The 23,575-nt window shown below is 40.2% G+C and overlaps 1 protein-coding gene across 2 annotated transcripts in view; it reads right to left on the minus strand.

Annotated features, from left to right (window-relative positions):
* The window catches only part of SPTBN1 (spectrin beta, non-erythrocytic 1), a 196,467-nt gene extending 179,307 nt beyond the window's left edge, over positions 1-17,160 (minus strand). Inside the window, exon 1 of one of the 2 annotated variants that reach the window (XM_030877218.3) lies at positions 16,944-17,160. The gene's annotated coding sequence lies outside the window, so the exon portion shown is untranslated. Of the gene's footprint in view, positions 1-16,232; positions 16,380-16,943 lie in introns of those variants that run through there. The other variant, XM_030877220.2, reaches the window with a different exon arrangement.
* Positions 17,161-23,575: the final 6,415 nt, after the last annotated feature.

Here is a 23,575-nt window from a genome sequence, read left to right on the forward strand (position 1 = left end):
AATCTTAAAGATCTAGAGATGAGTGAGCTAAAACTAAAATGCCATGGTATCGACTATTTGAAGTGGCCAAGCTTAGCCTGTTTGCAGTTTAGTTTGTTGGCACGGGTGGGCAGCGAGGGTAGCAACAACACTTACCGAGCGCCTATAATGTGCCAGACCCTGAGAAACAAAGTGTACAGATTGCTGCTTTTAATCTTGACACTGTGATAGTTGGTAGATGATAACTGTTGGCATCATCTCCCTTTCACATGAGAAAACCAAAATTCTATTACATAATTTGTGTAAGATCATACCACTAATAAACAGCTTTCATATAACTATACCTGTCTACATTCTTTTTATTACACCATTAGTCTGAATTAGTAGAAACACCTGAACTATGAAATTTTTTTAAAAATAGTTTGGAGTGTCATTACTCTAATGCACTTTGTAAGAATATGAAAGTATTGTAGAATCAAAAGGGGGCAAACTTTGGCCAAATGGAAGACCTGGAGCTTTTAAAGAATAAACAGGATGTTCTTATAATTAACATACTAATTGCTTGCAAAGGATAATATTCACTTTTCCAAAAAAAGTTTATCTTTTCAAATTATAAAAGTAAGACGTACTGATTGTAGAACACTGGAAAATACAAAAAAGCATGGAGACAAAAATAAAAATCACAAGTAATCCTACCACTCTCTCCCAAAATTAATATTTGGAGTATTTTCTTATCTCTTTTTCTTTGTTTTTGTACATAGTCGAGATCATACCATTTATATAATCCTGTGTTCTGCTTTTTTCCCCTTATATTAAAAACTTTTCTATGTTATTAGGTTTTCAATAATAATAATATTTTTATCAGTATAATAATAACTAATAGTTATATATTTGCCAGGTATTAGACTAATCACTTTACTTACATTAACATATTTAATCCCGACAATAACTCTCTAAGGCCTGTTTTACAATTGTGCCCATCTTACAGATGAGGAAACTGAGACAGAGTAGGGTTAATGACTTGCCCAAGGTCACAAAGTGAATCCATGGGAGAGTCGGGATCCAGACCCAGGCAGCCCCTGGGTGAGCACTCTTAACCACTATATTGTACTGCCTCCATAATGTTCCCTCCTCTAACCTACCAACGATGGACATTTGGGTTATTATCAATTTTTTTTGTGTTATAATAATAATGTTAACAATAGACATCTTTATAGGCATCTGAGGCAATATTTTATCTAAACCTATTCAGACAGCAAAACTCTTACCATTTTAACAAGTTCAATTTATTTTCAGCTAGCTGACAACAGCTGTAGAAACATCTAAGACAGCTAGCATTTCATAAACCAACTCACTGCTCCACCTACCCCTGGTATGAACTTCCATGTGGTCCTGACCAGTCTACCCCACTGCCATCTGCAGCAGATTTCTGTAACGTTTCCATCTGCCTTCACCCGGCACAAAGAGCCAATTAAAACCCTGGGTCTGTTCTGTGTGTCCCCCAACATATATAAGCAAATTCCGTAAATTTTTATGTCTGGAATATTTTAAATGCTAACCTTATTTGTTCCTAGTCTTATAAGTTTGTGGCAATACAAGGCATACAAACAGAGATACTATGCTGTATGCATGTATAAAATTAAAATGAATGATTTTCTAATTTAGACAATAATCCAGAAAAGGGATATTCAAATATTTTACTTTTTGCCTGCTTTTCACTGCTTACACTGAATGACTGAACTCTCTTGCAAGATTAAAAGAATGGTCTGAGATGAAAATAACCCCAAATCAAGTTTCACAAGCAGATCAGATAATGGTGTGTTAAGTAAAAAGGGAACTGGTTGGTGGCTCTGGCTCACAGTTCACACCTTCTGAATTCAACTTACCAACATGGCTATCCAAGAGTATGTTTTAAAAAACAGGGAATGTGTAAAAGAAGGGAAAGGCAGAAGCGTAATTTTAAAAGTTTAGGAAATCATAAAGAAATTTTCCAATACATCAACCATACCACATAGAGAAGTCATTTGCCATTTAAGAATGAAAAAGATCAATACTTCTGAGAAGCTAAGTATCTCCACATTTTCTACAAAATATTTTTCATGTTGTAAAAAAAAAACAAAATTTTTTTACAGATTCTGAAAACACACCTAGAAAAGTAACCTTAACTTTACTGGCCAAAGACCTAATAATTATAAACTATAAATCTCTGTATGAGGCACTTACATAGAGCCAGAAATAATGTTTCCATACAAGGAGAAGCCCTCTGAAACATATGTAAGATACAAAAAGTGGCAAAGCAAAATTCAAAATATTATAGATCTGCAGACAGCAAAACAAAAGAAACAAAGCCATTTGCGGGGCACTCTAAAAAGCTATAAAATTATTGCAATTAGTCCAAGTCCAAACTTCTAACAGACTTTAAATTAGAGGATAATTAAGATATCCGTTAATACCAACTTTCAGAAAATTCTTACTAGCAACTTGGTTTGTATATAAGCACTTTAAGATAAAGGTTCACTCACTGTTTTCCTGTTATAGTTAATATCTAAATCCTCTGTTCTTATTCGAGTTCCACTCAGTAATCCAAATACTGCATTTTTAAAGATTTCATCTTCACAGAACCCAAACTCTTTGTATTATCCCCACAGGCAGCCCCTGCCTCCACCCAGCCACCCAACCCACCAACCCCACCGGCGCTGTTCATGTCCCCATCAGGCTGCCAGCGCCCCGCACAGGACTCCTCCTAAAGACTGCACAGCCCCGCCCCCCCTTGTTTCTACCATGCTGACTTAAAAAAACAAGCCTTGCAATTAAAAACACTTTTGAAAGACCACAGTCAGGAAGTAAACACACAATTACACACAAGAATCAAGTACTGCAGACAAATGGCCAATGACACGAAGTCAAAAAGTGAGTAAGCAAAGAAAAAAATAAGATTTTGCATGACAGTAACCAAATGCCTTTTATTCTGCTTCTACAATGTTTGGGCATCCAACCATCAATAATTCATATACAAATGACAGTCAGATATATAAAATATAGGACTTTTTTTTTTAAACCTTCAGGGCCCCAATTTTCATTCAAACCACAAAGACTGCATATTTTGCAGTGAGTGGAGTAGGTGGGGCAGGGGAACCTCCACGTGAAGTCTGGGAGAACGCGTTACTCATTAGTCCAGGTAAAACCATGCAAGATTTGATATTACACAGAAGTGTTTTCCTCCATATAGTCACAAGATTTAAGATTACTGGAACAAAAAGATAAATAAATAAAAATAAACCTTGCTAAAGAGGAAAGCCACCACCTCTATTCCAATTCTTTGCTCAAGTGAAATGACAAGTTTCAAGATATTTTGTTAAACTGTAGCTATTTTAAGACAGGACAAAGCTGCATCAGTGCTTGTCACACAGCTTGCTCCCAATCTCTTGGCAGTTCTCCAACACATTCTAATTTTTTTATGCACAGCCTTGCTGGAATCTCACCCCACTTATCTCTAAAGACACACTAAGTAAGATGTTGCCACATTACACAACCAACCTGCCATTTATTCCCATCCGTTCACTTTGAACAATGTCTGACTAAAAAAAAAAAAATCAGAGCACCATCTGTGTGGATGCAGCTTAATCCAAATGATCCAATTCACATGGGTCCCCAAAACAAGTATCAGAATACCGTTCAAACTGGGAGGAAATGCTGTGTGTCAGTGCCCAGAGAAAGGCTGAATACTCACCAACCAAGGAAGGAGAACTGATACAGAGGGAAAAAAACAAGATCAAATCCCGACTACAGATGCTAGACCCTAGTCATGCAGCCACTGCCTACATTTTGAGGCAGATTATTAATCAGGGTGTATTTTAAAGGATAATCTCAGGGTTTAATGAGTCCCATTACCTCCGTGAAAAGAACGATTTAACATAGCATTACGTCCTCTAAGTCAATGTACTCTCTAATTGTTAATAATTGGCCAAAAAAAAAAAGTCCTCTTCAAAAACAAACTGGAATGGTTAACCACATGCTGTTACATTCCATTCTTGCTAAAAAAATATATTTAATTAGCACATTTGCGCCTCATGGTCTGCACAGCTGCACAACATTCCAGTGATGGGCCAGCTATCGATACACTCTTTACATTAAAAAACTATTGACTTCAAAAGTTGAGAGGACTGAGAAGCAGTTCTCAAGCATGACCCACTAAAGATATATCTATTTCATGTGAACAAGTTTCCTTTAACAAGGGTATAGTAAAAAGGAAGATATATTATAATTAAGAATAAAATATTCATGCAAACATACACTAACAAAATCATTCTTCAGAACTGGAAATATATATATATATATTTATATATATCAATATATATAAAATTCAACCGACAGACAAGAACAGTCTTCCTCAGGAACAAGACAATAAATTAGCCTGCTGTCTAAACTTTCACCCTTTCTGAATCAAAGATTTTTAGAACTAGGATGAAAGCTGATGTTCTTAATGTCCAGGAACACATACTTAAAAAGCAAAACAAGCCTTTCAAAATGAGAAATCATCCTGATTATCAGGGAAATTCAGGAATTCTTCTGGCAGTGGGTGTTGATTTAAAAACAAACAGACCAAAAAACGCCCCCCCAAAACAAAAAAACCTACCTTAAAGAATAAAACACAAAGTGTGCACTGGTTTCTCTTCTGCTCAAATGGCACACAAATGTCTCTGCTCCAGGATCAGGGTGCTTCTTCGACTCCGCCCCAGGAGATAAGTCAGGTATTTAAGGACAGCTGGCAGCACAGAGTTGTCAACCTCGCTGTGAGAAGGACCAGGCCCCTTTCAGAGAAGTTACCCGGCTGATACCTCTAACCACTCGCCTCCTAAAATAGAGACAGGTGTGCTCATCCAGTCAAAGGTCCAGATAAGGCTACGTTCAAGCCTCCTGCTCTTCCTAACCTGGGGCACCGGGACCAGACGCTGGGCACTGCCTCAGCTCAGTGCCTCCCCCGGTGCCAAGACTCAACGTTTGCAGCTGCCTGTAGGTCAAGCTGAGATCCCTCCCTACTCCAGGCTTCAGTCAGCCCAGGCACATTAACCATCAAACATTTCCCTTGATGGGTTTTGGCCACCCTCAAAGAGAATGACTCCCACCAGGTTGGGAGTTTCTGAACAATCCCTCATTTGGAGAGAGGAAGTCCACATAGTGTACCTGAGCTCCATCACCCAGCCCTGCTCCATCCATCACCCAGCCCAGCTCCATCCATCACCAGGCCCAGCTCAGATTTCCCCTCTAAACTGTGCAAGGAGCCACCACTGGCCTTAGTGTTTAAACCTGGGAAGAAGGTCATTTGCCATTTTTCCTTGTGGCCAACCAACCCAAGTGAGACCAGTAACAACCACTAAGTACCTCACAGAAATTGCTGGCAAGGGCTTTCTTTCTCTTCCAATGAAAGGGTATTTCTCCCCTCTTGCCACTCCCTCTTTCCCTCAACACATGAAGAAACCATTTTAGCACCTTCTTCAGGAAGAGGCCAACTATACTAGAATTAAGGCAACAAAGACGTGCCAGCAAGTCACCTGCATCCCATCCAACCATCTGAGGTCCCACGGCGTAAGAAACTGGTTTGCATAATCGAACATGTATATTGCTTTTTCTCCTTGAAATAGATCCCGGATCCGAAGACAGAATTTTAAAGAGTTCAGCTGATACAAATACCCTAGGAAAGCTGAGCTATACTGTATGCTTTCAACAATTACAACCAAACCCAGCCCAGTAAAATTTATTACATTTAAAACCAAGATTATAATAACCACATCCATTCCATTTGCAACACTTTATAGGGTAGCTGGTTCCAAAGACTCTGAAATCTGAAGACAAAAGTAAAATCAGATGTTGTCCGAAGCATACGGAGATGTCTCTCAAGGGAATTAATGCAACTCTGACGGGAATTCCTCTCAAAACAAATAGAAAACACACATTATCTAATGATAGCTTAATTTCTGGTACTTTTCCACTATAAAACAATTTTTTTAAAGAAGAGAAGTATCTACAATAAGCAAATTTGGGGTTCTCTCAATCTTTGCCTTTTCCTTAACACCCCGCCACTGAAACAACTCAGGGAAACCGACAGTATCCATAAGCCACGGTTTTAAATATGGCCAGTAGTAATAAGATATTATGTTCCGTCATGCTACGTGTACCAACTGGAAGGGTGATAAACATTGAGGGATTATTCAGACTATGAAAACTTTACATCTTTAGCTTGAGATTTGAGGACTGACCCTTATTCATGAGACGAACAAATATGTACAGAGGGAAAAAAGGTTTAAAAGACAAACATCAAAATGATAACTGCATGTCTCTGGGGTCACTGAATGGGGTCAGTGACTTTAATTTTCTTCTTTGTGTTCATTTTTATTTTCCATATGCTCTACAATATTTATTATTTTGGTAATAAATATTATTTTGAAATTGTTACATTATGATGATTTTATGCTAATTTATACCTTTCTGAAAGTATATATTCTACATAAACTATTCAGAAAAAACCTGATATAGTGTATATAGTAGCAGACACTGTCAAAAATTCAGGGATTCTAAAAGGTGAAGAAAATGAACATTTTTAACTTTTAAGATGATTGTTCTCCCTATAAAAGCACTCCTATGCTACAGGTTAAAAAATACAATGGAAAATGTTTAAACATCACAGAGAAAAATAATAAGTATTGTCTTGGGGAATAATCTAGGTTTTTCTTCCCCTTTAAATAAGATAAAAGGTGGGGGGGGAAAGCCCTAGACCGTGATAAAAATATGCATTATCCCACCCCAAAGACTCTGTACAGCTGGTGAAGAACATTCCGGAAAAATGTGTAGCCCTTGAACATTTAGATTTGGCCTTGAAGCAAACACACCAGGACAAAAATTATCCCTGAAACAGCCATCCAAGAGGGTAGGGAAACAACAAGAGATTTCATCCAGAACCGAAGGCAGTAGCCATTTGAGGCTGGTCTCCGCCCGGATGATGCTTCTGTCAGGCTCCCTTGTGGCCCAGTTTCTACATCTTTTCCCACACTCCACGGAAATGGCAAGGCTCTAACAAACTGCACATTTAAATGAGGAATGGAAAAATCTTTTCAAAACTTCGGCGTTCTTTACACCTTCAGTACTATTAATGCTGCCTTTCTGAAAGCCCTGGTAGAAAAAAAATTGAACAGCAGAGGGTATATTTAGCTGATTAATCATTTCACTCATTAGTTTTTATCCAGCTAAAATGACGTTTGTTATGGTGAGTGTTAGAATATTTTTAATAAAGATCAAAAGTTTATTGGTAAGTATTTTCAAAAAATTTGGAATATATGGAGAGATGAAATTAGAACTCCTCCACAATCCCATCACCCAGAGATAAACCACTGTTAGGCTAATGAACTTACTAAGCAGAGACATATTTAACTATACAAATTAAACACTGAACATATATATTTCAAAAGAATAAATTCTATTTATATGTCATTCTAAATTTCATCCTATTTCATCTGTTGAGTAAACGATTCGTAGTTATATTCTCATACAGATTTTACTGCCTAAGTAACGGCTTCAAGTTTATATGTTAAAGATCAGAACCAGCAAGGAGCTGTCAAATGGCTCTTTAGAGTTCACTAAGAATCGAATTATGATGCCTATATACAAGGGCCAATTTTAAAGCAATCTTGAAGTTATAACATCTTACTTTCATATTTCAAAGCACACTTCACCTGAACCCCTTCTCAATCAACCATTTAAAGTTCATGGCAGAAAAAATACAAAATTCCTGAAAGTAAATTAGTTCATTTTTATAAGCTACATTTTACAAAGTACCAATACAGTTGAGGACGTGGACCATAAAACAGAAAGTACTATTTCCTCTCAAGCATTTCCCTCACCGGCTAAGGACAAAGTGACTCATTCCTGGGATTCACCTTCCTTCAAAATACTATCTCTATAAAATTCCCCACTTAAAAAGTCTTAAAATAGCCCTTTGTCTCCCTTCATGGTGGAGCTTTCTCAATCACACACATCTCTCTTTCTCATTTATGTAATAGATAAAATAGATATCATTATATGCATACATAAATGTCATATATAACATATAAGAATTTTTCATAAGAAATTAAAATTCATTCCTCCCACTCTTAGCCTGAATATTCCCAAATGCTGAGAAACCATTAATTGGAAGTAATCTAAATCTGGAGTCATTTTTATTTTAAAATTTTCACTCAGAATTTTTTTTTAACATCTTCATTGGAGTATAATTGCTTTACAATGCTGTGTTAGTTTCTGCTGTATAACAAAGTGAATCAGTTATACATATACATATGTTCCCATATCTCTTCCCTCTTGCGTCTCCCTCCCTCGCACCCTCCCTATCCCACCCCTCTAGGTGGTCACAAAGCACCGAGCTGATCTCCCTGTGCTATGCGGCTGCTTCCCACTAGCTATCTATTTTACATTTGGTAGTGTATATATGTCCATGCCACTCTCTAACTTCGTCCCAGCTTACCCTTCCCGCTCTCCGTGTCCTCAAGTCCATTCTCTACATCTGAGTCTTCATTCCTGTCCTGCCCCTAGGTTCTTTAGAACCCTTTTTTTTTTTTTTTTAGATTCCATATATATGTGTTAGCATATGGTATTTCACTTGTAATTTTATCTACATTTCTGACCAATACCAATGAAACCTGATGGTCTAATGGTTACAAAATTAGTTCCAGCAGCAGTGTTTGGGCTTCTACAAGTGAGAACTAATACGTCACAGAATTCCACTGCTCTCATCACACAAGTGTGCAGTTTGGAAACAATAAAGAAACCTCTTCTTCCCCACTCTTTAAGCTGACCCAGATTAGTGGTGTCAAGCTATCATTCCATTACATCTGAATGCTCTACCCCTCTCAGATCCACACCCTTCAGAAGGTGACTTACAGATGCTGATGTTTTCCCACTGCTCTAGATAAGTGCAGAGGACAGATATGACAACCCTTGGGAATCTTAAACCATCCCCTAACGATAATCTACAATTGGCCAGGCTTACTTTTCTCATTTCTTTTTTAAAAACTAAATGGTTGATTGCTTTTTTTATTACTTAAAAAATGATCCTCATAGTAGTCTATTATATTATTTACTGTACTCTTCTCTATTTGTAAAATATTTCAAAACTCCAAATGAGAAACATTAAGTCATAGGAATTTCCTTTCATATAAGAAAGGAAATCACCCATCAACCCACCATCCAAAGCAAACCATTAATATTTTAATGTATTTCCTTCCAGTCTTTAATATAACAAAACTGGAGTTATACCATATTGTACAGCTTTGCATACAGATACTTCCACTGAATATTATATTGTTAGCTTTTTCCCTTTTCAGTAATACTCTAACCGTTATTTTAAGCAGTACATTGAATTCCATACTATGCCTGTGCCATGATTTATTTGACTATGCCACATTTGCTTTTCCACTGTTAATATTGCTAAGAAAATCCCTGCCTAAAAGTCTGTCCTTACTTTTAATTCTTTCTTTAGATTACAGAACTACAAGGGGAATTTCAGCCCAAAAGGCATAAACATTTAAGTTTTCTGTTATATATACAGGACCCCCTGTTTTCCACTCAGTTTGTATTAATCAAATATTCTCCCAACAGGTGATGCAGAGGCCCAAACCCACAGCATCCCAGAGAGCATTACCTACCAATTTAAGTGGAAAGTTAATCTAATTGTTTTAGTTCTTATTTCATATTACTGGTGGGTTTGAACAACTGAATACAGTTATTGGCTTCTATGCTATCTTCTTTTACAAACTGTTCCTATCCTTTCCCTAAGCACTAGGGTTTTGGCGTTTTCTCATTTATTAAAAATAAGTATTAATCATGTTTGCTTTTCCTACTAATTAGACATAGGGACAAGTTTAATATAGACTTAGCATTATTTATCTGCATGATGGTATTGTTTACTGGAATGTATCTTTTCTGAATAAATCAAATTATTTGAAAGGAAGCATAAAAGTGAGACACACTAAGCAAAAATTCCACGTTTTATGATAGTTAAAACGTATTGTGATGGCACTGGATTATCCCACTTAGCTTTCATAATCCTTTGTGACAGAAACTGTCATACCACCATTTTGCAGATGAAGATACTGAGGCTCACAGAGAGGTCAACGCAGCTTGCCCAAGGTCAATCAGCCAGTGCATGGAGTGACAAGGTGGAGTAATTCCAGAGCCTAAGGCTCAGGACTCCTGCACCCAACAGCCTCTCCTCAGCCACCCTAGCCCTGACCTGTCTCCTTCAACTTCTTGAGTATTATCTCCACGAAGGGTTCTGCCAGAACCTCAAATTCAACATGTTTAAACACAAAACTGATTCTCTTCCCAACCAGATATCCACTCTTCCCCTTAACCTGTCTACTTCCGTCATCATGGTGACAACCATGCTCTTTGTCATTATTCAAACCTGAACCCTTTATTTTAGCTCCTCATCCACTCAGGACCACTCCCATCCAGTCACCATGCAAACTGTCAGCAAAGGATTGGGTCTTCACCACCTTTCTCCCATCTCTCCCCTCCTCCTCATTCTCTCAGCCTCCACCATCACTTGCTCCCTTAATCTCTGGACCTTCACCATCACCTCTTTCCTGTCTCCTTGCTTCTAGTTTCTTCCTGTTCCACTGTGTTTTGAACAACTGCCGAAGCGCTGTGTTACTCAAATACCACCACAGAATTTTAGGTGTACGGGATCTTGAAACCTAAGATCCGATCAGTTGGCAGTTCCTGACTCAAACACTGTATTGAGGGTGTTCCTGGGGCCCCATCTCAGCTCTGCAGAAAGAGTGCCCTGATTGATTTTCTATGCCTCCCAGGGACACAGGGAGTGGTGCCCATGTGCCAGGTTTTAACCCCCACTAGGGTTTCATCTAAGTTTTTCATTTGATAAATTTAGATCTGAGACCAGAAAGATTAATGGCTTGCTGAAGTCACACACCTGGTCAGTAAAAGATCTTTATCTTCCGTGTACATATAGAGTATATTCTATACATTAGGAGTATAAAGTCCTTGGATTCAGGAGCTAATTCTTATTCAGCTTTAAGCCAGCCCACACCACCATCATCCTAACCCAATGACAAGCCTTGGCTACAGGAGGTACCCAATAGTTATTTACTACATTAAAAACCATATTGCAAAGTAATCTTAGAGTAGCAGCAAAGGAATAACGTTCATATAAATGTTTCTTGGTAAAAGAACTATAATTATACTACGTTCAAAAACGGGAAAATGAACTGACAAAGGGTCTCCACTAAGTGGTCTTGAGCAGCCTCTGTTAATCAATATAAAAATTCCATTGGTAACACAGAATTTTTAAAAATAAAAGAATAACAGCTCTTTTGACATAAAAATGTTAAGGTAGTTTTAAGAAAGCACTCCAAGAGGGGTCAGTGGCTTGTATAGCTTGGGTAGTCCAAAGAGAAAGGAATGGAACTGTTATCAGCTGAACGCCTACTATGTGCCTAGCACTGTACACTGCTATCTCACAACTGTATGAGGAAGTATTATTATTTCAACTTTACTGATGAGGAAATCATGATTCCAAGAGTAATGAACTAACCCAAGGACCTAGACGTGACCACATCGCTGGTATACAATAGCATTAGGATTTGAGCCCAGATCTGTTTGACTCTAAAACCCAAGCTCTTTCCAAACCAAGGAAAAATTTTCTACAACATAATCATCCTTACAGACCTTAAAGGACAAAAACTTGATTATGACTCTACTGAAATTACGAGTGACTGTTGATCAAAATAAATCACAAAGAGTTTAAAAAAAAAAAACCACAAACTGGGAGGTAGTTTTTGCAACACATATAATCCACAAGGGATTATTAGGCAATCTACATTAAATCAATCAATAAGAAAAATATCTAAAAGACATACAGACAAAAGACTAAACAAGGACTTAACAGAAGAGGGAACCCAAAAGGTCAATACTATAAATATATACTTAATCTCAATAATCAGGGAAATTGCAAATAAAAAGCACAATGAGATAACATTTCACAAATATGACTGGACAACATTTTGAAGTTTGGCAAGGTTGTGGAAAAACTATAACATCTGTACACTTCTAGTAGGAATATAATCAATACAATCTCTTTGGCATTATCTATAAGGTTTGGCATTATCTAGTATGGTTGTTGATGCATATACCCTATGAGCCAGCAAATTTCATTCCTGAGAGAGAGAAAAACAAATAATATGTTTGTGTGCATGTGCATGTATCCCCACATACATAATAAAAGACATGTAGAAGACCCATTCATAGCAGCCCTTTTATAATAGCAAAAGAAAAACAAAAAACTAAAATCAATCCAAATCTCCATCTACAGTAGAAAGAATAACTAAGCCATGGTGGAATACTACACAGCAGTGAAAATGAATGAACTACAGCAACAAAATGAATGAGTCTCAGGAATATGTTAATCTGAAAGGACAAGTCACAGAAAAATATGTAAAGTGTAATTTCATTTATATAAAGTTCTGAAACATATAAAATAAATAAGAATTTTTAAAAGGATAGCCCATAAAGAAGAGCAAGGGAATGATAAACACAAAATTCAGGACCGTGGTTGCTTCAGATGGGATGACAGAGGGGCACAGAGGAGACTCTGAATGTATAATAGGCTCTTCTTCTTGAACTAAGTGGTGGCTGCCTGAGTGTTCATTGGTTTGTGATTCTGTAACATATCTTTTATGAGCATTGTTTTGTATATACAAATCACTTAATAAAAAACAACTTTAAGGGGAAAAAAGGGACCAGAAGGTCAGGATATTGAATACACCAGCAAAAATAGCTGATGACAGAGAACAAGATGCCAGAGGAGAGCAGAGGTAGTAGAGGGGACCCTATGCTCAGGGGTTTAGCTTCCTGGACTCCAGTTCTGCTATCTGAAAACTAATGCCTTCTTCTGGGGGGTGGGGGGAGATTGTTTTTTCAACTTTAGAGGTGTTTTAGCAAAGATCATAAAAAAATGATTAATCTAAATAAACACAGTAAATAAAGCTCTTCCACCTAAAGGTTATAGAACTTTAAATTAAATATTTATTTAATATTTCTGTATTAAATAACTTACAATGCACGCATCAATTTCTTAGTGATGTAAGGGGAAAAAATATGCTGATACTTCCGCAAAAGACAAAAGATACTAGTAAGAACATTTTGATATGGAGGTCTTTTAGCTGAAAGAGTACAGCAGTTTCTCAGTTTAATGTCCATACAGACCACTTAGGGGTCATGTTAAAATGCAAATTTTGATTGGAAAGGACTCAGCCTCTAAGAATTTACATATACAACAAGCTCCCACTTGGTAAGTGATCCTGTCCTGATGTTGCTGGTCCACGAACCTCACCTCACTATGGTAGCAAGAGACATCATGAAAATGCCTTCTCTGGTGATGTTTAAAAATAGAAATATGAGAGTATCTAATTGAGACCGTTTCATTTTCCCCCAAAGTAGAGATTGATGACGTTATTCCTACACTATAAAAACTTGGATACAGGACACTTGTTATCAGAAAAAAATCAAGAGTACTAAACTAGGTCTTTTGCAAAGAAAAGGTGCTTTGAGAAACAGCAAAGACTGAAAACTTACAAGAGAACTCCAGGAGAGGTTTTACTCACCTGCACAGACCTAGAGAAATAGCTTTTCCAGCAGGGGGATTAGCCCTTTCCTTATGGAAGAACGGTTTACATTCCCAAAAGTCTCAAAGGAAGAAACCAGGACTACCATAAAGATATTCACAAAACATTAATTAAGGCCTGATTATCATGCAGATGTTGGTGGGGGGGGCCCACATAATTAAAGGAGCATCCCATCACTGCATGTAAAAAATATATATGTTGGGCTTTAAAATTCTAAGAATATGCTGTTAAAACGAAAAGCTTATTATCTCAACAAAAACCACACCGAATAATTTCCACTCATCAGGCCTATGTTTGTTTAGAAGTAGTAAAATCCTCCCATCTCAAAATAGTACTTCTACATGTAAAGTCATACTTTCATACAGCAAGACAAAATAACCACTCACATACTCTTCCAAGGAAACTCTGCCAATGCCAAGTCTCTGCTAAGGATGTGTCACTAGTAGAGTGAGGTCTTGTCGCTTGCTCCCGCAACATCACAGACAGTTGTTACTACTCTCATCTGAGAGATGCTCTTTACCGAAAGCCTGCACATCAGAAGACATCCAAGTGACAGCAGTTTCTGCCCTGCCCCAGTACTTCTTATTCATTCTCTCTGATGAAGGTTTTGGTCCATCCAGAGAAAACAGAGTTACAAAGAGCTTAACCTAACAGAATTCTGCACCTGGTAAGTCAGAACAGCTAAACCTCCTGTGACATCAACACAGGGTATTTTCTTACAACACAATAAATCCAAAATGTCTGGATAATCCATGGAAGGAATACTCCCAAACATCAGAATGCAACATGATTTTATACAACCAGCACAAAGGTTTAGCCCAAATCTAAACAATTCTACATTTTAATGGCCCTCCATTACTGAAAATAATGCACATAAACCACACACTCTGCAGCCAATTCTATCCTGCAGAGCCACATAAAATCAAATGCCACTAACTTGGGCTCATTAGAGATTTAAAAAATAAAAGCAGACACACCTTGCTTTGAAACACTGATCTTCCCTTCCAGTTAACACACTGAAATCCCCTTTTTCACCTATACATTCTAGAAGAGCCTGGGGTGAAATCTGAAATGTATCCCATTTACCATCCCACATTGAATTGTAGAAGTGGCATTTAGAAGGGAAATTCCTCGGGTACTACCCCAGACTAAATAGATGAAGATGTTGGAACATCTCCTTCTGACCAGATACCAGCTACACAGGCCCTGGTGGTCTGCCCTTCACAATCCCCTCCCCAGCCACATCTGCAAAATATATGTATATAAAAACTATACATACATATAAACAAACAAATGCAGTCAGTTACCACCACAATCCCATTATTCATGACTGGAGACTTAACTTGGCTATCAAAGCCAATCTGAATACCAATTTACCATCAACCACGACACATTTACCAAATAATCCTTAATAAAGAGTCCGAATATGTAATTGTATTCTATTACAGAAAACGCAAACAATGAAAACAAAGCAAATACAGGTTAAAGAAATCATTTACCAGCCATCAAAAACATATATAAGTTCTTTTTAAAACAATTTACTGAATGTTAATATTTTTTAAAATGTCTCAGGGACATATGAACTAAAATATATCAATGGTTTCATTTCAAAAAATGGTTTCCTACAGGAAAAATTCATACTCTTAGTATTGATCAAAGACAGAGGTACCGTAATGTCGTAGCTGTAAAGCACCAAATAATAAACATCAACTTTCACACATGATGAAATAGATGGAGAGTTGGGCTGTGGTTTACGGATTACGGGTGAAAAGACGCTGCGACTCCCAGTACAGACTGCACCACTGCCTCCGCACACCACTGGGCCCGGTCCTCCCGCCAGCCCCTCCCTACGGCTCAGGTCCCTCGGTCGGAGATCAGATTCCGGTCCGCAGCCGCAGGCCGACTCCCTCTGCCCGCATTAGCACTGCAGGACACCCCTTCACCCCAGCAGGGCCCAACAGACTAGGCAGGAGGGGGTTACCCAAAGAGAAGACTCCCCCACCTCACAACTAGGTGACCTGGTCCTCCCGACGCCACATCCCGCTGAAGCTGCATGACAAGGTAGAAGTAGCTCCGGGTCTCGGCCAAGGGCAGCCCTGGGCCTGGGTGGGGCCCGGCGGGGGCCGCAGGCGCCGAGTGGCCTTGCCAAGCCCCGCCAGCGAGAACCAGGGGAGGCTGCGATACTGCTGCATTGTGCTGCATCACGGCGAGGGCACCGTGAGCCATCCATCTTGCCAAAAAAATCACATCCCCGTCCAGATAAACCCCGCCGAATCCATTTTTCTCCTTCGCCGAAGCACCCCCATACTCGCCCTCTCCTCACTTACTATCTAGCCCAGCTTTTGACTGGAAAAATAACGGACACGGTTTGTGTACCGATGCCCACAACACTCCCCCTCCCCATCTGACGGCAGGCACTTGGCATCTTTCCTATCACAAAAACAAAGGGAAGGCTCCCCCCAAAAAGAGGGCCGCGGGCGTGGTGTGAGGGCTGATGACCAGAGGGGCTTCCAGCCCACTACCCCAAAGGCAAGCCCGGAGGGTCCCCGCGCTGGCACAAACCTGTTGAAGAGAGGGTGGCAGGAGCTGAAGAGCGGGCGCAGCGGCGGCTCCGCGACCCGAGGCGGCTCCCGCCCAGCCCTGGGAGAGCGGGGACGGCAGGGAGGGCGGGGGGCGGGCGCGAGGATGGGCGGGGGTGGGGGCGCCGGGACACCGCCTCCGTTTCAGCTGCAGCGCGGCGCAGCCGGGACCACGCCTGGCCGCATCCCCCGTACCGTTACGCGCAGAGCCCGGCCCTGTCAACACCGCCCCCGCTCGCCACCAGCCGGGGCTAGAGAGAGGGCACCCGAAAATACACCCTCCCGTCTGCCCACTTCGCAACCACCCTCGCGCCGGGGGCCGCTGCGCCCGGCTGGAGGGAGGAGGCGGCGGAGGCGGGGAAGGAATCGGCCCCAATGCGTCCACGGATGAGGCTGGGCGGCCGCGGTGCGCACGGCTGCTCTGCGACCGCCTCACTGCGGAGCCCACCGCCCGCCGCCCCCCGCCCCGCACAGCCCGCGTACTCAGAAGCCACTGGAGACCCGGCTCCCCGCGACGCCACTGCCCGGGCTGTACAGCTTCCCCGCCCCCACCCCGCTCCCCGGGCGCAGGGCAAAGGCGGGACAGCCGCGTCCTCCCGGCCTGTGCCCGCGCCCCTCCTCCCGCCGCCCAGGAGCCAGCCCGGGAGACAGCCCCAGTGAGTTGGCATCTTCCTGCCTCAGGCCCCCTACCTACCTCCCGCGGATAGGGGGGTGGGGGCGCCGGGGTCCCGTCCTCCTCCCGCTCCTCGGCGGCCGGGCGGGTGGGCCGGGAGGCGACTCCGCGGGGCTGTCCGCGGCTGGGGCCGGGGCTCACAGGACGGGACCGGTGGGCGCTGCTGCGCGGGGCTGCGCGCTCGCTCCGGGCGGAGAGGCGGCAGAGGGAGGGACTGGAGGAATCCGCAGCCTGCTCGGCAACAGCTGCACTGATTCCGGGGGTTGGGCGGGAGCGCGGGGCGGGGGGAGGAGGGGAGGGAGCTGCAGGGAGGGGGCGAGGGGCGGGGAGAGGGAGCGCGCGGACGCGGGCAGGCGCCGGGTGCGCGCATACGCGCGCGCGCACACACGCTTTCTCCCGCACACCCTCCTCTGCTCTGCCGCGCTCCTCCCTCCTCGGTTTCCCACTCCCGCCAGCCCTCCGCGCTCGCCGCGAGTCCCGCAGCCGCCCACCCGGCGCCTGCTCCGCGCGCGACCCGAACCTCGGGCGCGTCCACGCTTTCCCCGCGCAGCCTCTGCCCTGGCCCAGCGCCGACCTTGTCCCCTGCCGCGGGGACTGGCCGGGGCTGGCCTGGGCAGGGTGGGCACCGCCGCCGCGCTGTCCGAGCCAAGGGACAATGGGGGCTTTGTCCCCACGGCCGGCAAGGGCCAATTTCATGTTTAATTTGAGGCTAATTCGATTATCGCCATGGAAAAGGGCAGCCTAATTTTCTACGTGACTCGTGCAGCCTCCTTTTGCCCCCGATGTTTGCGTTTGGAACGCAATGGAGAGAGCGTGTTGAGGGAGGCTTTGGAGAGTCGTTTGGTGGTTTAGTTTTAGTTCTAGGTGGTGATGCCTTATAGGTTCTGCCCAGCCTGATGAAGACCGGTGGTGACCTCTCCATGGGAAACCTGGGCGATGGAGGGAAGGCGGTTGTTCCTCGGCGAAGTCAAGATTTTCCTCCTTTATGAGTGATTTTTCACCCTTTCCCTCGGGGTAGCTGGTAATAGGCCCTACAAGTGGTTCGCGCAACTCTTGCCTCTCTCGCCCTAACGCCGGCTCACTTTAGCCTGATTCGGGTGCCCTTCCCGAGCCACTCCTAGGAAGTGGGGACGCGATGGCCTGAGGGCTTGAGTTCTCCCCCTACCTGTGTACCGTGAGATGGACACGGGACGTTTCCTGGAGACTTGGCAAGTGCTAGAGCCGATTCTCAACCAGCTTGCCTACCCTGGCAATACCCGAAGCTATGTAGAAATTAATTCTGGAACTGCCACTGTTGAGGAGAAAAGATGGTGTCATCACCAGGACCACGAATAGAAACGCTCTTTTAAACAGCCTGGAGAAACTGACTTTCTCCGTGCTCTGTAAGTGCCCAAAGCGGCACTGTAAGCCTTCAGAGGGAAGAGGGGCCTTCTCCGTTGTTTAAAAAAAAAAAAAAAGCCCTAAGGCTTTTCTCCTAAAGATCTGACCCTCAATACCTGAATAAAAATTTTTTCAAAAAATAAATAATGATGATGATAATAGTCAAATAGCTAGGATCGTGCTTATGTCTCAAATCAGTAGACATGATGGATTTATATTTTTGTATGTATTTTTCATGAATAGTTTAAAATAAAACTAAACAAAATCGTCTCCGCAAAGTGAAGATGATTCTTCCTTTTAGGCTTTCGCCATCAGTTTGAATGTTTGACCAAAGTTTATATTTGATCTATATGAAAAAAATTGAGGAAGGCAAATGATTTAACATTTTTCTCACAAGGTTGATCAACACAGCCTGGTGAACTCTCAAAAGGCAGGGTTCTCTGTTCACTGCTAGTACATAGCAGGCATTTAAAAGATACTCAAAAAATATTTGTTGAACAGAATCAACATGTATGTGGCTGCCCTTGTTAGGTAATGCTGGAAACCCACTAGAAATAAAAGTTGTTTCCCTTTCACTTATTTTGTGCCAGAGCCCCCAGCACCTCCCCACCTACAGTGTTAATGAAATACCAAAGAAAACAATGGCAGTACTGAGAAATGCCTGTTTAAATTCTTCCAATGTTATTCTGCAATTGTGACTCTTAACTGCTTCCTTTATCACAGATAACAGTACTGGAATAAATCTGCATTTGATGCATGAGTCACCTCCCCTACCCCATTCCACTCCCACTTAGTTTTAAAATTTTCCTTCAAAAAGGAAAGCCACACATAACCTTAGCAATATACTTTAGTAAAGTGGCAGTAAGTATTCCAAACATGTGAAAGACAAGGATTCAGAGTTTCACTATAAATACCTGACTAGCAATTCAAATTCTTACCTTTTGGCGGGGGAGCAGGGGGCCGGGGGAAGCATCACCCAGGAGACCCCAGTGTATCACTGACCAAGAAAAATTAACAAGTCAAAAAAAAAAAAAAAGTCTAAATCTGGAGAGATTATTGGAGAAGACACATATCTCTGTGGAAAGAAAGAATCTAGAAAAAGAAAAAACTTTAGGCAATAATGATGGTAACTCAAGAGGATTATTCCCAAATATCTCAGAAGCAACTTTGCTGAAGTTTATCCTCACATTAGAATCAAGGTTGATTTAAAGGAACGTTAAACTCCTTGGTTTCCTGTCTGTAACATTCTACTCTCCATTTTTAAAACCATGTGAGTATATATGGCTTTGTCTCCCATAGAAATAATACTTTATTACAAAATTTTAGAGATATAAATAGTTATTTTAACTTTCCATTCAAAATTTAGGGGAAAATCTTGTCAACATGCATTAGTCACTATAGACTGTTATGATAACACCATAGACTGTGTTACGATAACACCTAGTTCCCAAATCTCAGTATAATATGCACTTTCCAAATCAACAAAAACTAATTTGTTGCTTATACAAAGCAACTGTGGTTCCAAGAGACTCTCCGGGGAACCTGTCTTCCAAGTGTCAGCTCAACATTCCAGAATACTTTAATACTATGGTACCTTCATGTCAATGGGTACTCCCACGATATCCATTGCAAGGGAAGAATGTAATGGAGGGTTAAGTACCAGCAACTAAATACTTCTGCCCAGAAATGACACAAGGTTTCCTCCACTCACATTTCATTTGCCAAAGCAAGTCATGTGGCTACACTTGAAATCAGATATGAATGAGCAATAGTGTTGTCTGCCACTACCTGTTTTATTTAGAAAAGAGAGAATGGTACCTTAACTATTTCCTTGGTTATATTAACACAATTAATACCCATATACATACAAACTATTATGTATAAAATAAGCTAAGGATATATTGTAGAACGTGGGGAATATAGCCAATATTTTATAACTAAAATAATAATTCAGATTATAAATGCTAAGTTATATATATTTAAAAATTAAGAAAAAAAAAGAAAGCCCATCTTTTATTATAATAATAGTATTCTAAAATTTTAAAATCAGGACACATTTTGAAAACTTGAATAATGTTTTTCATTTCTAATATTCTTAAACCTGACTTCCTTTTAACCTTGAACTAGTCTGGGAAGTCTCCTCATATTAGAAATGTTCCATTTGGTGATTTACACATATTAATTTTGCACTGGGGACACCTAAAGACTTACATGTCTAAACTGTCATTACCATGAATGAATACTTTTTGAGCACCAATAACACACTTACTGCTGAATAAAATAATTCATTCTTTCAATTATTCAAGAAATATGTATGCCTTAATCTGTTCTAGGCTCTGAAATAGAGTAGTGGGCAAAACAGTAAAAAATCACTGCCTTCATGAATCTTCCATCGTAGTAGGGGGTACAGTCAATCAATAAGCAAGTAAAACATATGTATGATGATCAATCTGACTATATGGTAATGTAAATATTTAGAAATAATATTTGTAACATGATCAGAATAGTCTCAGCTTTCTATAAAGTTTCTTCAAATTTTTCTGTTAACAATAATAATGATCATAAGTAGCAACTATAAAATGCTTAACAGTTTTTAAAGTGCTTTAGCAAATGCCATACTATCTTGTCCTTTTGTGAGTTCTGTGAGGTAGATATCAACCCCATTTTACAAACGATAAAACTGAGACATGGGTAGGTTGAGTTGTCCAAGTTTACACAGCTACTAAGTGCCAATGATATCTACTTGGAAGCTAGTATATCAGAGCTGTATGCCTGGGCATTGCATGTTAATTATTAAAAAGTAATTCTCTTTGCAAGATGAAAAAAAGTTCTAGGGATGGGTGGCGGTGATGGTTGCACAACAGTGTGACTGAACTAATGCCATTGAACTGTACATTTTAAAATGGTTAAAATGGTAAATATTATGTATATGTTACCACAGGTTTTTTAAAGTTCTTAAAGTAATTCTGAATGTAGACCTCTGGAATAGTAGAGTAGACGTTCTCTTAATGATTCTTCACTTAGCCCACTTGTTGGATGACACTGTTCACTCGCTCTGTGTTGTAAGCACACTGATGTCTAAGGCACAACAAACATACTCTGCTGGTAGACTATACTCTTCTACATCTGTGTATTTCAGCTCCTACCAGTTGTGTTATATATTTCCCAAGGCAGATGTGTTTGTCCCCAAATTTGTTTATGCCAGTTATACTTATTATACCTAATAATTATGCTTATTATAATTAAGCATTACATACACCAATTAAATATGAGTATTTTTGAAATGTCTCAAGAAAGGCTAAAAATATTGCCATCAAATTATGCATGGTCAAGCTAACAGTAAAAAATTAGAAAGGGTGGAAATTATAAAAACCTTGAACTATTAGGAGACAGGTTGCTTTGCAGGTGTCTCTAAGTTCTTAATCAACTTAAAAGAAGACAAAAATGTGTATCAAATAGCTGTGGCTTTTGCAAAAGAGAAGTGACCTTTCACTCAGTAAACATGTTCAGAGAAACACTTTGTTTTTCAACAGAGTAACAGGTGAATATAAATTTATGTTTCAAGTAAAACAAAACTTTGTCTTTTTCCAGATATACAGCTATAATTTTATTTTTCTTTTGAAATGTGCTCCAAGGATTAGGCAATGAATCATTAGATATGACACCAAAAACATGAACAACAACAACAAAAATAGACAAATTGGACTTCATCAAAATTTAAAACTTTTGTCCATCAAAAGACAGTATCAAGAAAGTGAAAAAATACACAGAATAGGAGAAAATATTTGCAAATCATACATCTGATAAGGGTCTAGTATTCAGAATATATAAAGAACTCACAACTCACCAACAAAAAGACAACCCCATTCAAAAATAAGCAAAAGAGTTGAATAGAATTTTCTCCAAAGAAGATATTCAAGTGATCAACAAACACGTGAAAATATGTTCAATATCATTAGTCATTAGGGAAATGCAACCCACTAGGGTAGCTTTAATTAAAAAAAAAAAAAGTAAAACAAGAAAATGGAAGAGATCAGATTTGTGGTTACCAGAGATGTTGGGGGTGGAGGAGAGGGTGGACAACATAGTCAAGAGGTACAAATTTCCAGTTATAAGATAAATAATGTACAACACAAAGACAACAGTTAACACTGCTGTATGATATATGTGAAAGTTGCTGAGACAGTAAATCCTAAGAGTTCTTATCATAAGGAAAAAAAATTGTTTTTCTTTTATTTTGTATCTATAGGAGATGATGGATGTTAACTAAACTTGTAATCATTTCACAATAAATGTAAGTCAAATCATTATGCTGTATACCTTAAACCTATACAGTGCTGTATGTCAATTATATGTCAACAAAACTGGGGGAACAGCAGAAAATAACTAGTATTGGCAAGAATGTGGAGGAATTGGAATCCTCATGCACTGTTGGTGGGAATACAAAGTGGTACAGCTGCTGTGGAAAACAGTTTGGCAGTCCTTCAAAAAGTTAAATAGAATTACCATACAATACAGCAATTCCACTCCTAGCTATATTCCCCAAAGAACTGAAAACAGATACTCAAAACACGTGCACAAATGTTCATAGTAGCACTCTTCACAATAACCAAAAGGCAGAAACAACGCAAATGTCCATCCATTGATGGATAAACAAACTGTGATAGATATATACAATGGAATACTACTCAGCCATGAAAGGAACGAAGCACTGATACATTCTACAATGTATGAGTACATTGTACACTTAGCATATGTACACAGCATAATGTGAAAAAAGCCAAACACAAAAGTCACATATTGTATGATTCCATTTATATGAAGTATCCAGAATGGGTAGATCCATAGAGATAGAAAACAGATTGTGGTTGCCAGGGGCTGGAGTGAGGGGCTGTGTGAGAATGGGGTATAACTGCTTAATGAGTATGGGGTTTTATTTTGGAGTCATGAAAATGTTTTGATAGAGGCGGTAATTGCATAACATATTGAATATATTAAATACCACTGAAATGGTTGCTTTAAAATGGATAACTTTATGTTATGTGAATTTCATCTCAATTTAAAAAATGCAATTCAAGATTGAAAATCTTTTTTTTATTAGTTTGTCATTTAACATCATTTTTTCATAACCAACCAACCACTTGTCACATCAGGTAAACGGACTTTTGCATGTTCTTTAAAACTTTCCAGGACTTCCCTGGTGGTCCAATGGTAAAGAATCCACCTTTCAATGCAGGGGACTCGGGTTCAATCCCTGTTCAGGGAACTAAGAT

This window comes from Globicephala melas, chromosome 12 (genome assembly GCF_963455315.2).
Source record: "Globicephala melas chromosome 12, mGloMel1.2, whole genome shotgun sequence".
NCBI classification, from domain to species: domain Eukaryota; kingdom Metazoa; phylum Chordata; class Mammalia; order Artiodactyla; family Delphinidae; genus Globicephala; species Globicephala melas.